The sequence below is a fragment of the Protopterus annectens genome, chromosome 1.part0 (genome assembly GCF_019279795.1).
Source record: "Protopterus annectens isolate FY-2018-M chromosome 1.part0, PAN1.0, whole genome shotgun sequence".
Classification (NCBI taxonomy): Eukaryota; Metazoa; Chordata; order Ceratodontiformes; family Protopteridae; genus Protopterus; species Protopterus annectens.
The window spans coordinates 1811770543-1811783163 of record NC_056725.1 but is presented as its reverse complement, the minus strand read 5'-3'; positions in this window follow the sequence as shown (position 1 = coordinate 1811783163).

Genomic DNA, 12621 nt, shown 5'->3' with positions numbered 1-12621 from the left:
ACCACAGGCATATATGGAACCATTGTGGCTCTGACAATGACATGCAGGTGAATAGTCTGTAACAGGCCAGCAATGATAGTGCCCACACAGGGAACATGGCTACAAACACATTGCACAAAGCATAGTACAGTACGATATCTGCCCCACTGGTAGGTATGCTGTAGCCATACTTATTGAGTTGTGTGTACAGTTTGTTATTGCAGATATGGTGGGGGGGGGTGACAGTGATGTGTATTAAGAACTGTAGTAACCTTGCTGCATGACTTGCTTACACCTGTGTCTATCTTTATGTCTTTCAGGCACGATGGTTCATGCAAGACTGCAAGCCTACACTGCAGCTGAAAATGACATCCTGCTGGATGGACTAATTCATCACTATGCAACCTTGCTTGGCTGGGCTGCCCATGATCAGTAGGAGTGGATAGCCCTGTGAAATGACCTAGTCTTCAGGGTCAATGATGTTGGATTGCACAACTGCAGTTATGAGCAGGTCCAGCATCATTGTTCTGACCTGCTTTGTAATGCCCGTTAGCATGCTGTTGCAGTCTGGTGGGATCACTTCACCACAGGGGGGGGGCATGCCATCCATACCCCCTGACACGTGTGGAGGATCTCCTGGCCAGCCTCGTGGCACCTGCCTGTCCAGCCAGCCACCCACCGCCAGGCACCTTTGCGGAGATGGGTGCCACCCACACACTGACTGAGGAGCATGCAGGTAAGGCTACAGGGCACATTCATAGACCACTGTTGCGTATACATCTGCATTGGTACAGGTAGATCATGCATATCTGACGTCATATATTTTGTTGCTGCATAGTAGTAATAAACAGATGTCCATATGTGGTAGTATTGTGGAATTGTACTGTTGATGTATTGTAATACTGCACCCACCCTGTAGCACTGCCACAGTTGTGGCCACTGACTTTGCATTTCTCACCCTCTTATGTAGGTCCCTCTGAGATACCACCAAGGCAGCGGCCTGTAGTGGGTGAGTATGGTTTACGTAGATGCTTGACAATACACCAGGCATGTAATAGTGATGGTATATTCCATGCATACATCTAACACACCTACCCAGAATGCATGCTGTACATGTGCACGTATTGTCGCTGTGAAATGCATGGCATCACAGGGGTGACCATGATGGGGTATTGGTAGGGTATGTCAGACCCCTGCATGATAACTAACATCCTGTCATTGTGGAATGTGTCCACAGGGAGTAACATAATGGTGTGAGACATGGCCTACAGTAGGAACATGTTTGGAACAACACTCATATACAGTGCAACACCAGTGTATATACCTGTAGGACAATGGCAACTGCTGCAGAGATACACTATGGCATAAGGCATTACAATGGTCCACATTATCAGCTGGGACTAGGCTGTAACATGTGGTGTTCAGTGTATGGGACACTGCAAAGTGACACACATGTGTAGGGCTTACTTATTATGCATCTGCAAAAAGACTAAAGGAGGGGGGAGGGGTGTCAGCATGCCACACCAGTGCACTGCAGCAGGGATCCTAAGGATGCTAAGAATGGCTGTATCTTCACATAGTCAGGTTCAGGACCTGTGGCAGCTGTAACTCTACCCCCACAGCAATAGGGATAGCAGTGTGTGAACATCAAGGGATGTGCACATGTGTAAACCTTGTAATCATGCAGAATAGGGGGACATGTGTAGGGCAGACTGAACATACAATGGCAAATGCAGATGGCCCATGCTGGTATACCCCTGCCAGGAGTAGTGACTGCTGTAGTACACACAACAAGAGGTGTGACAAACCATCATGATAAGGGTATGCACACATATGCCAATACAGTGTGTATGCATCATGGTCAGCATCTACACACCTAACACATTCCGTAGATACTGCATGTGAAAGTACAGGACATATGTGAGATATCAGGCTCATGTACTGTTACGATATGCGGTGATGTGGTCCCATGGCAGATCAAAGATGGGTACGTCATAGCAATAAGGGTGTGTACACCCCCCCATAGCCATGGTATGCTCTGATGGTTGTCAGTGTAAGAGTATTGGATTGGTCATACATGGTCTGCTGATGTTGAGAGCTGTGAATCAGACATCAGGCATTCATAAATGACATCTGTCCACATGTCATCCCAGATATGTGTTGCTGGAAAACACAGGGGCTGTGAGCATTAAAGCTGACAACCAACACAGTAGTACACATTCAGCAATGGCCTGTACACCTGTGAGGTGTGGTACACAATACATTGCAGGGTGCAGAACAGGTGCACAGCAATTCCGTGTTCATGGGTGTAGTAGTACCCAGGGGCAGTGGCTTCACCTAGTGACACAGCACATGCATCACACACATGTATACTGTTGCTAGCATGGATTGACTATAGCTGCACTGCATGCTGTTGGGTACCATATGTTATGCATGTTGACAGAGGGGTAATAGGAGGCCTATGTGTACTATCATTGTGCAACCTCACCTGTAAGTGTGTGTGTGCATCCTGGTGGGTAGTTAGTTTGTCTGTAGGGTCACTCTGGTGAAGTGGAGGGAGGTTGATGCATGTAGGATGCTTGTGTGCATGTTTGTGTGTTTGTGTGGCTGGCCATGTATGCACATGTGTGATTGTGGGGTGTTCATACAGCAGTACCTCCCTCTGGGATCATGCAGTACATGTACATGGACTGCCACATTACACACCAGGAATACTTGTCATGTGTGTAATCACAGGACAGCTGATAGTATAATATGGTCTGTAGTATGGAACAGGCATCGAGAAGGAAGGTAGACACCAGGTACACCCTTAATATTGCATTCAGCAGAGGGGTCACCTACAACCCACATATGCAGCACCACAGATGCATTGGGGAAGGGCTAGTCAACACCAGGGAGTGTATCCAAATATTACAGTTGTAGTAAAAAAGAAGCGACCTCCACAAAAAAATGCTCAGCAAACAACAGCAATTGTAAAAACAGGAGAGCGTTACACCACAAGTAATGAAATCAACCTGAAACTTCAAACTGTAGCTTCACAGTGCAGGATACATGATGTGAAGAACATAGTATTGCAAATGCAGAAAACCAGGTTGAAACATCAAAATAGAACTTCACAATACATGAATAGGTATGGAGCATAAAAAGAACCCTTCTGATAAAAACAGATGGACAAGCGCTTTCAGCTAATCAAGCCTTCTTCAGATCCGATGAGTCATCAGGGTTCAGTCTTTAAAAAGTCAGCATCATCCAATAAGGCGGACTTCACGTAATAGAGAGTCTCAACCAATCAAATAGATCTTTTTGTACACACCTCTATGTTGTTGCGGCAAACATATTTCCTTAAGCTTAAAACTGTTTATTAGTAACTAATGAAAATTTTGCATTCCTTTATTAAGAAGTAAAAGCAATAATAAAAACTAAATTAAGTCATACTTTCAAAAGGAACAGTTAGAAAATAATTTCTATTTCCTTGCGATCAGTTCATTTCTCACTTGAAACCAGAGTCAGCATAACAGGCAGAAGCATAAGAACTATAAATGCTGCAAAAAAGTTTCAGAAGGAACAATGAAAGACAGGCATATTACTTGCTATTTCCTTGCCTTCAGTTCCATTCATCAGCATATCAAGCAAAAACATAGAGTTCTATAAATGCTGCAGAAAAGTTTGGCAGACAGGTCATGAAGAAATTAACTGTGTTACTCTTCTATTCTTAAGAAAGGGTTTTAAATGAACACAGTCATTAAGACCAGGAGGGCAATCTGCTCTCAACCGCATTATCCATTTGGGTTCTTCTCTTTCAGTCAGATTCACCAAATCCCCTTCTCTTAAAGTGAACTGTAACAGAGAGATGACCATGAAAACAAAACTGTGTCCATCATGGTCACGTACATGGATAAATAAGGAATTGGTTTCCTTGAGGTTACAGATGTCAGAATGATGTTTACTAATTCTCTCTTTAAGCTTCATGTTAGTTATTCCAACATAAAATGCCATACATGAAGTACAGGTAGCAATATAAACAACATTGCTACTTAGGCAACTTGCTGATCCATGGAAAACTTATTTCTGCTTGATAACAGGATGTATGAATGTGCTGGTACAGTTAATAACATTGCAGACTTTGCAAAAACCGCATTTCTTTGTCCCCAGTGAATTGTTGTAGACATAGTTGGTACGTGTACCATCATTCTTACACCATAATCTTTTAAGGTGCTTTTTATTCTTAAATAAGAAACTTGGGGTGTCTCCAACAATCCCTTTTATCTTTTTATCTGAAGTCAAGATCGGCCAGTATTTCTTAATTACTTGGCATACATTATCATGATCCATCATATATGTTAGTTGACCCTTAAGGTGGGTGTTCTTTTTCGTGTGACTGGAAGTTGGTATGCACTTTCACCTTCTGTAGTCCTAGAGGAATAAAAAGGCCTACCTTTTCCTTTACATATGTCATTGATCTTAACTTTATTCAGATCCAGTTTCTTCATATCATAGCCACGTTGACTAACGTTATTGATAAGTCTCTCTTCTTCTTCGAGAAAAGTTTTCTCTTCTGTACACAATTTTGAAATTCTTCCAACTTGATTTACAACAATATTATTGAAAATATGCCTGGGATGCGTACTAGAGAAGTGAAGCATGTGATTCCGCCACATAGACTTCCTGTAGAGACAAGTATCTATTCCTTTGGTCAGATCTAGAAACAGTCTTACATCAAGGAATTCAATCATTTTTCTGGATGTTTTTACATTGAATTTCAGAAAAGTGGTTGTATGTGATAGAAAATCAACAAAGGACCTAAGATCTTCTTCATTGCCCTTCCATACAATAAGTAGTGAGTGTGACTAGCCTAAAAAGCATTGCTCCCTACACAGACATATAAACACACACATAAACATCCACAGCTGTCATGTGTGGGAATAGAACCCCTACCAAAGTTCTATAGCACACTACAGTCTTCCACTGTTACAGGACATGCCACAGAGATTACTGGAGTACTCCTTCCCCAAAGGGTGTATTTCACAGTGAATGACATCAGGAGGATTGCCAAAGTAGGGCATTTGAATTGTAGTGAGTGTGACTAGCCTAAAAAACATTGCTCCCTACACAGACATAGAAACACACACACACACACACACACACACACACACACACACACACACACACACACACACACACACACTCACACACACACACACACACACACACACACACACACACACACACACACACACACACACACACACACACCACAGTTGCCATGCTTGGGATTAGAACTTCTAGCTATCTAGTTTATTACACTACAGTAGTGCACAGTTATAGAATGCTTCCCAGAGATTACTGGGCTATACCTTTCCTAAAGGTGTATTTCACAGTGAATAACATAAACAGCCTTGCCAAAGTAGTGCATCTGAATTGTAGTGAGTGTGACTAGCCTAAAAATCATTGCTCTCTACATAGACAGGGACACACATACACAATTGCCATGTCTGGGATTAGAACTCCGACCTAATTAGTTTATCATACTACAGCAATCTGCAGTTATAGGATGCACAATGAAGATTAGTGGGCTACATTTTTCCCAAAGGTGTATTTCACAGTGAATGACATCAGCAGCCTTGCCAAAGTAGGGCATTTGAATTGTAGTGAGTGTGACTAGGTTAAAAAGCATTGCTCTCTACACAGATAGGGATACACCCCACAATTGTCACATCTGGGATTTGAACTCCTACATTACTAGTTTATCACACTACAGCATTACGCAGTTCTAGGACAAACCACAGGGATTACTGGGCTGCAGCTTTCCCAAAGTTTTATTTCACAGTGAATGACATCAGCAGCCTTGCCAAAGAAGGGCACTTGAATTGTAGTGAGTGTGACTAGGTTAAAAAGCATTGCTTTCGACAAAGACACACACACAGTTGCCATGTCTGGGATTAGAACACCTATCTAACTAGTTTATCACACTACAGAAGTACACAGTTATAGGATGTGCCATGGCGATTACAGGGCTATACCTTTTCCAAAGGTGTATTTCACAGTGAATGCCAAAGTAGGGCATTTGAATTGTAGTGAGTGTGACTAGCCTAAAAATCATTGTTCTCTACACAGACAGGGGCACACACACAGTTGCCATGTCTGGGATTAGAACTCCTACATAATTAGTTTATCACACTACAGCAGTCTGCAGTTATAGGGAATGCCACAGCAATTACTGTGCTACACCTTTCCCAAAGGTGTATTTAACAGTGAATGATATCAGCAGCCTTGCCAAAGTAGGGCATTTGAATTGTAGTGAGTGTGACTAGGCTAAAAAGCATTGCTTTCTACACAGACAGAGGCACAAACACATACACACTTGCCATGTCTTGGATTAGAACTCCTACCTAACTAGTTTATCACACTACAGCAGTATGTAGTTCATAGGTTCTTTGGTAGGTACTAGGTTATCTGCCCAAAGGCATTTATAAGCCTAGCCAGAATGTGTTGGCTCTAGCCACCCCCTTATATTAGTTCCCTGTGCCTCTGTCTAGCAGAGCCACTGAAGTTATCCCCGGGGCAAACTTCTTGTTTCCCATCCACTCGTCAAGGTTTCTCTTGAACAGTGTTAGTGAGGAGCTCTGCCTAATGTAGATTGGAATCTTGTTCCAGAGCATGGGAAGTCTCTGGGACAGGAATATATCCCTCCAATATGTCGTATTTATTGTTCTGGTGAGGTTTAGATCCCTAGAGCATGTGGCTCGAGGGGATATGGTTGTCTTTAGGTGGAGCATGTCCATCAATTCTGGGTTGGACATGGCCTTGTATGTCAGGTAGAGATCACCTATGAGTAGGCGGTATGCAACCGAGTACAGCTGGAGTTTCTTCAGTCGAGCTGCATAGGGCATCTGTTTGAGGCCAGTGATCCTCTTGGTGAGGTACTTCTGTGGTCTTTCCAGCTGTTGCAGGTGTCTTGTAAGGTACATTCCAAATGGGGCATTGTACTCTATGATGGGTCTGATGAGTGATGAGTAGAGGAGCACAATGACCTCTTTTGATCTGGATGCAAACCCTTTTGTGATTAGGTGGGCCACATAGAAGGATTCTCTAACCACTTTGGCAATGTGATTATCAAAGGAGAGATTACTATCTACTTGGGTCCCCAGATCCCTTATTTCGTCTTTCATATTTAGGGGGCTACCACCTATGTGGTAATTTGTAGGTACTTTGTTTTTTCCAAAGGAGATGACTATGCACTTTTTGGCATTTAGCTTGAGGCCATGGTTTTGACACCAGGTATCTGTCTCAGTGAGACCCTTTTGGAGGATATCTGTGTCAGCCAGAAAGTCAATTATAGTCCCTAGTTTGCAATTGTCTGTGAACTTGGTCAGCCACAGTCTTCCTGTGCTTGCCTGTACCTCTGAGAAGTATATGCTGAACAGGAGGGGTCCTAGGACTGAGCCCTGGGGAATGCCACTTGTAACTGGTTTAGAGTCAGACCTAGCTCCCGCAACTCTTACCATGTGGGTTCTGTCTGTGAGCCAGTTGGCAACCAATCTTGTGATGTAGGGGTTTATGCTCAGGCTGGTGAGCTTGTCTATAATACCAGAATGGGGAATGGTGTCAACGGCCTTTGCGAGGTCGAGATAACCTGTGTGTACCCCCTTTCCCTCATCTATAGCCTTGGTAACTTTCTCAAAGAAGTCCACCAAGTTCAGGAGGCATGACCTGCCCTTAACAAAGCCGAACTGGGTAGGGTCCAGTGTTTGGAGGTTCCCACTGTCTCTGTTAATGAGATCCATGATGATGCACTCCATAGCGGCTAGTTAGGCTTATAGGGCAATAGTTCTCGGGGTCTGTTGTGGCTCCACCTATGTGGAGCGGAATAACCATTGCTGTGCACCACTCTATGCCTCTAGCCTGTGGAGAGGCTGAGTTTGAACAGTGTGTTTAGGTGAGGGGTTAGTTCGTCTTTGAGCTCCTGTAGGACACAGCCTGGGACACCGTCCAGTCCCATTGATGCTGTGCTTTTGGCTTTGGAGAGGGCTGTTTTAACCTGAGTATCTGTGACTTCAGTGGCACTACATTCTTCTGGTATGGTTATGGGCTCTTTTGGGGGTGAGAGGGGATGAAGTTTGCACTGAGCCTGTCTGCCAGGATGTTGGCAATATCGGTCAGTTCAGTGTATTTTGTGCCATTCTGCACTAACTCCGAGCAGATCTGGGAATTGCCACTTAGATTCTTGACATAGCTAAAGTATGCCTTGTGGTTATCTTTGGAGTCCTTGGCAATTTTTCTTTCGAAGCTAGCCTTGTATGATTTTATGAGGGATCGTAGTTTCTTGCTGATACTGATCAGGGATGTCTTCCCCTCTTGGGATTTTATTCTTTTCTGTACTAGTTTCCTCTTTCTACTGTATAGCTTGTTTATGGCAGGGGTCCACCAGACTGGTTTCCTTTTCTTGGAGGAGTGAGCCTTGGTATTGTTTGGGATAGCATGATCCATGCATTCTTGTAGGTGCCCATAGAGTGCATTAGTAAAGGATTTTGCAGCTTGGGCAACGTTATTCTTTAGCATGGGAGATTTGAAACTTTCCACCTCAGTCTTAAGTAACGTGAAGTTTGCTTTTGAAAAGTTTTTCATGGTGGTTTCTTTGACTGGGGATGGGGATGGAATGTGGATATCCAGAGTGATTAATTTATGGTCAGATCTAAGCAGTGAGGGGTTGACCTCCGGTGTGGAACACCGGTTGCCTGTGTTGGTGATGACCAGGTCCAATATGTTGTCACCTCTGGTGGGGGTGTTGACCAGTTGATCCAGGGCATTTGAGTTTATAAAAATCTAGGAAATGTTGGGCAAGGGAGTTAGTACTTGAGTAGTTCTCCCAGTTAATGTTTGGGTAATTGAAATCACCCAATATCAGGGTGTTTGGTAGGACCTTTATGTTTCCCAGTGTTTCCAGAAATGCGGAATGGGGGTCCTGGGACATGGTGGGTGATCTGTAGCAAGCTACAATTTGAATTGCAGTTCTGCTTGTTGTTAGTAACACATGGATGATCTCTGAAGCATCATGCTGTGCCACTAACCTGGAGGTGTGGGTATCCTTGATGAATATGGATACGCCCCCATCTTTTGTATTTCGATCCAGGTTATGTGGCTAAAATGTATGGTATGAGTTGTATGGTAGTGCTGGGGTGCTCTCTGGTGCCTTAAACCAGGTTTTGTTACTGCAGATATATCGATTTTCTCCATACTGAGGAGTGCCTCGAGTGCATGCATTTTGAGGTTTAGACTTCTGGCATTGAGTAGCATTACCCTCAGGTTATTGTTACTTGTGCTATTTACAGTGGTGGGTTTGTCTTTTGAGCCTTGCATAAAAAAGACACTATGGGAGTGGCAAGAGCCTTGGCCATTATTCAAAAGCTTAAGGGTGACAGGTGCAAGCCATCTCTAGTGAAGCAGCTTGGCTTGTCAAGCATGTCATCCCAGGCTGACAGATACTGGATCCCCTTTGAATGACACCAAAAGCTTAGCCAATTGTTGAAATTTTTTCTTTACACTGTGGTATAATTCTTGGTGAGGGCAGGATGCTACTCAGGGTCAGGGTCATACCGACCTGGGCTACATGATCAGAGAGCTCTTCCATGTATCTTTTCATGTAGTCCAGGGAGGTATGGCTCAGGTCATTCACACCAACATGGGCAATAACAGAGTCATATTTGTACTTGTTTTGGAGTGACCTGAGTGCTTGTGTTATGTGGTGGATCCTGGCACCAGACAGGCAGCTAACAGTAACCTTCTCCTTGTTCAGCCTAGAGAGTGGGACGTCAGTGTGCCTGACTATAGAGTCACCTATTACTAGTGTGTTGGGTATGTTATTTTGCCTTAAGGGCTGTGATTGTGTGGCACACTGGTTTTGTAAAGTATGTGTTTCATGGTTTGTGTTGGGGGGGCGGAGGTTGCTTGGATGTCTGCTTTGGAGGTCTCTGTTGCTTTTGCAGATTTTTATTTAGAGCTTCCGAGTATGTTTTTGTGTATTTATGTGTGTTTTTTGCCAGTGCTGGTTTCATAGTTCTATGTGAGACTGGTGGTGTGATGCAAGTAATTCCCTTCTCCTCTTGACTGTCTGGTCCAGTCTTTGGTTGAGAGAGCTTAGCCTCCAGTTTGGCTGTATAATTGCATCTCTCGCATGTATTAGTGTTTGGTGGTAGGAGGAGAGGGTTGTCTGTGTACATCAGGCAGTTGTAACATTGCCACAAAATGTCCAGATTCAGCAGCTGGACCAGAGAGTACACCTGAAACTGCCCTGTGGACATGCCTGGATAGGTACAGTGAGCTGTTTTACTGATTGGCTGGTAAGGTCGAATAGAGAGCCTTGTCCTTCTCTACAGTATAGTGGGGTCTAGAGCTAAGGTTTATTAGTGCTTGCTATGAGTTTTGAGCAAGTACTGGGCTGAGAAGTGAATGGTTTGAGTGCTTAAGTTGAAAGTTTGTCTAGTTCCAAGGGAAAAATTGAAGAGTAGACTTTGTGGAGCTGGGAATAATTATACCCTAGCTAACTGGTGCTGCCCAGCACACAAAATCAAGCTAGTGCGGGTTTTATAGCAGGGAAATGAAATAGATAGAAATTAGCCCAAAATAGCCAATAAAATACTAATTTCTGGGTTGAAACCACTCCTCCAGGAACAGATAGGCTGCTCAAAGCTCCCTCTCTCACAGTGAACAGAGAAACTTCCTTCTTTCCAAGTAAGGTATGGGCAAACACAGAAACTTGTAACACAGCCCTGAATTTAGCACTAACCTGAAAACTGGACTATACTTAGGTTCATAGGTTAGTACTAGACTTACTGCCCTTGTGGGCCATTTTAAGCCTAGCCACTTACCCCATGTGAGAATCAAACCCTGCACCTTGTGTTTGTAAGGTAAACACCTTAACCATTATGCCAGCTCCCCCAAACAAGTAGATGTTTTTGTTTTTTTTCAGAAAATAAAGCAGATACAATCAAAAAAACACTTTAAATGCGCAGAAATGGCCATCGCACTTGAGTGTGAAGCCTACAACAGTTAAACAGGTAATTTAAACACAAAAATTACTTTGTTAGTTATAAGACATGCCACAGAGATTACTGGGCTACATTTTCCCAAAGGTGTATTTCAAAGTGAATGACCTCAGCAGGCTTGTCATAGTAGGGCTATGGGGAGGGCAGAGAGTGTGTGTGTGTGTGTGTGTGTGTGTGTGTGCGCGCATTGGCCATAACCCATTCATCTAGAGGTTGACACACCACATGTGGGCACATGCAGGGTTATATTCCACAGGTACATGTATACAGCTGCTAGATGACTACTTCCTTGTAAAGTCATGTTGCACAGCTAGCACTTGCACCACATAGTCTGTAATGCTGATGGATACTGGTGTCTAATGTCTACAGTGAGTGACATTTGCACCTCATGTGGTTGTAGCCATTTGGCTGTATGCTGGGTGGGACAGGCCTCATAATGGATGGCTCCTTGTCACAGTCACTCTCTTCCACACATCTATGTATGTCTAATTTTGGCTTATTATAGTGTGTTGTCCTTGAATATATGTCTGTATTCCTATCTACTGTGTGTGCAAAGCATGACTGGTGCATACTGAGGAGTGTATGCACTAACATCTGCAACTGCCAGATATGTATAGTCCACTGTTGTTTGCAGACATGGGCTTCATTTGTTTAAGTTTGTGAGCATGCCCATAATGACCTTTCAGTATGTTGTTGTCTGACATTGCCTTCATTTCTCTAAGTGTGTGAGCATGCCCAGGATGCCCTTCTGTATTGAATGTGTGGATTGATTCCAGGTAGTTTGTATTGCAGTGTAGACCTTTGTTGTTGTGCACCTACAGGTAGCAAACTGTTTCTGCAGGGTATCCATCGACTGCTTGGCTATATGGGGACAAACTGTGCAGGGGATAGTGTATAGTGTAGGTAATCCTGTCTGTGCTGCTTCAGCTGCATGGTACTGCTGTGAGCAGAGATATTCAGACATGTGCACTGTTATACACAGCTATGTTTTCTGTCCTCATGTACTGTCAGGTGGACATTCTGGCTCACGGTGATGTCTTGGGGGACAAGGGTGACTGCAGCTGTCTCTGGTATTGTGGGCAGACGCCTACATATTCATGGCAAGTTATGCCATTCTGGAGGGGGCGCTGCAGACACTTGCTGCTGGGTCTGTGTATCTGGTTCAGCACATTGGTACAGTGCTGGCAGAGGATCCCATACTTGTACATCCATCAACATGACAGTATGGCCTTATCTTGCTGTGGCAATACCTCACAGCTGCACAGATTTGCACAGGTTACCCAGAGGCAGGGGTCATGAGTCAGGACATTACCCTTATTGTGGTGTAATGGCAGGTATGTAGCCACCCATTTATGTGTTTGCAGCCAGGGATAGTGTGTGGACACAGCTTTGTGTCGGACCTTGGACATTCCATGCTGCCCATGCTCCCACCCCCCGACCCCTGTTATTCTATCCTCTTCCATGCATTATGCATACATTCTCTGATACTTTCCCTAAGGTTATCACCCCACATCACAGCTGTGTGTTGGTGTTGGTCCACAGTTCATGCAGTGGGATGTAGTGGACATGTTACTGTGGTTTGTCCACATGGCCTTGAATA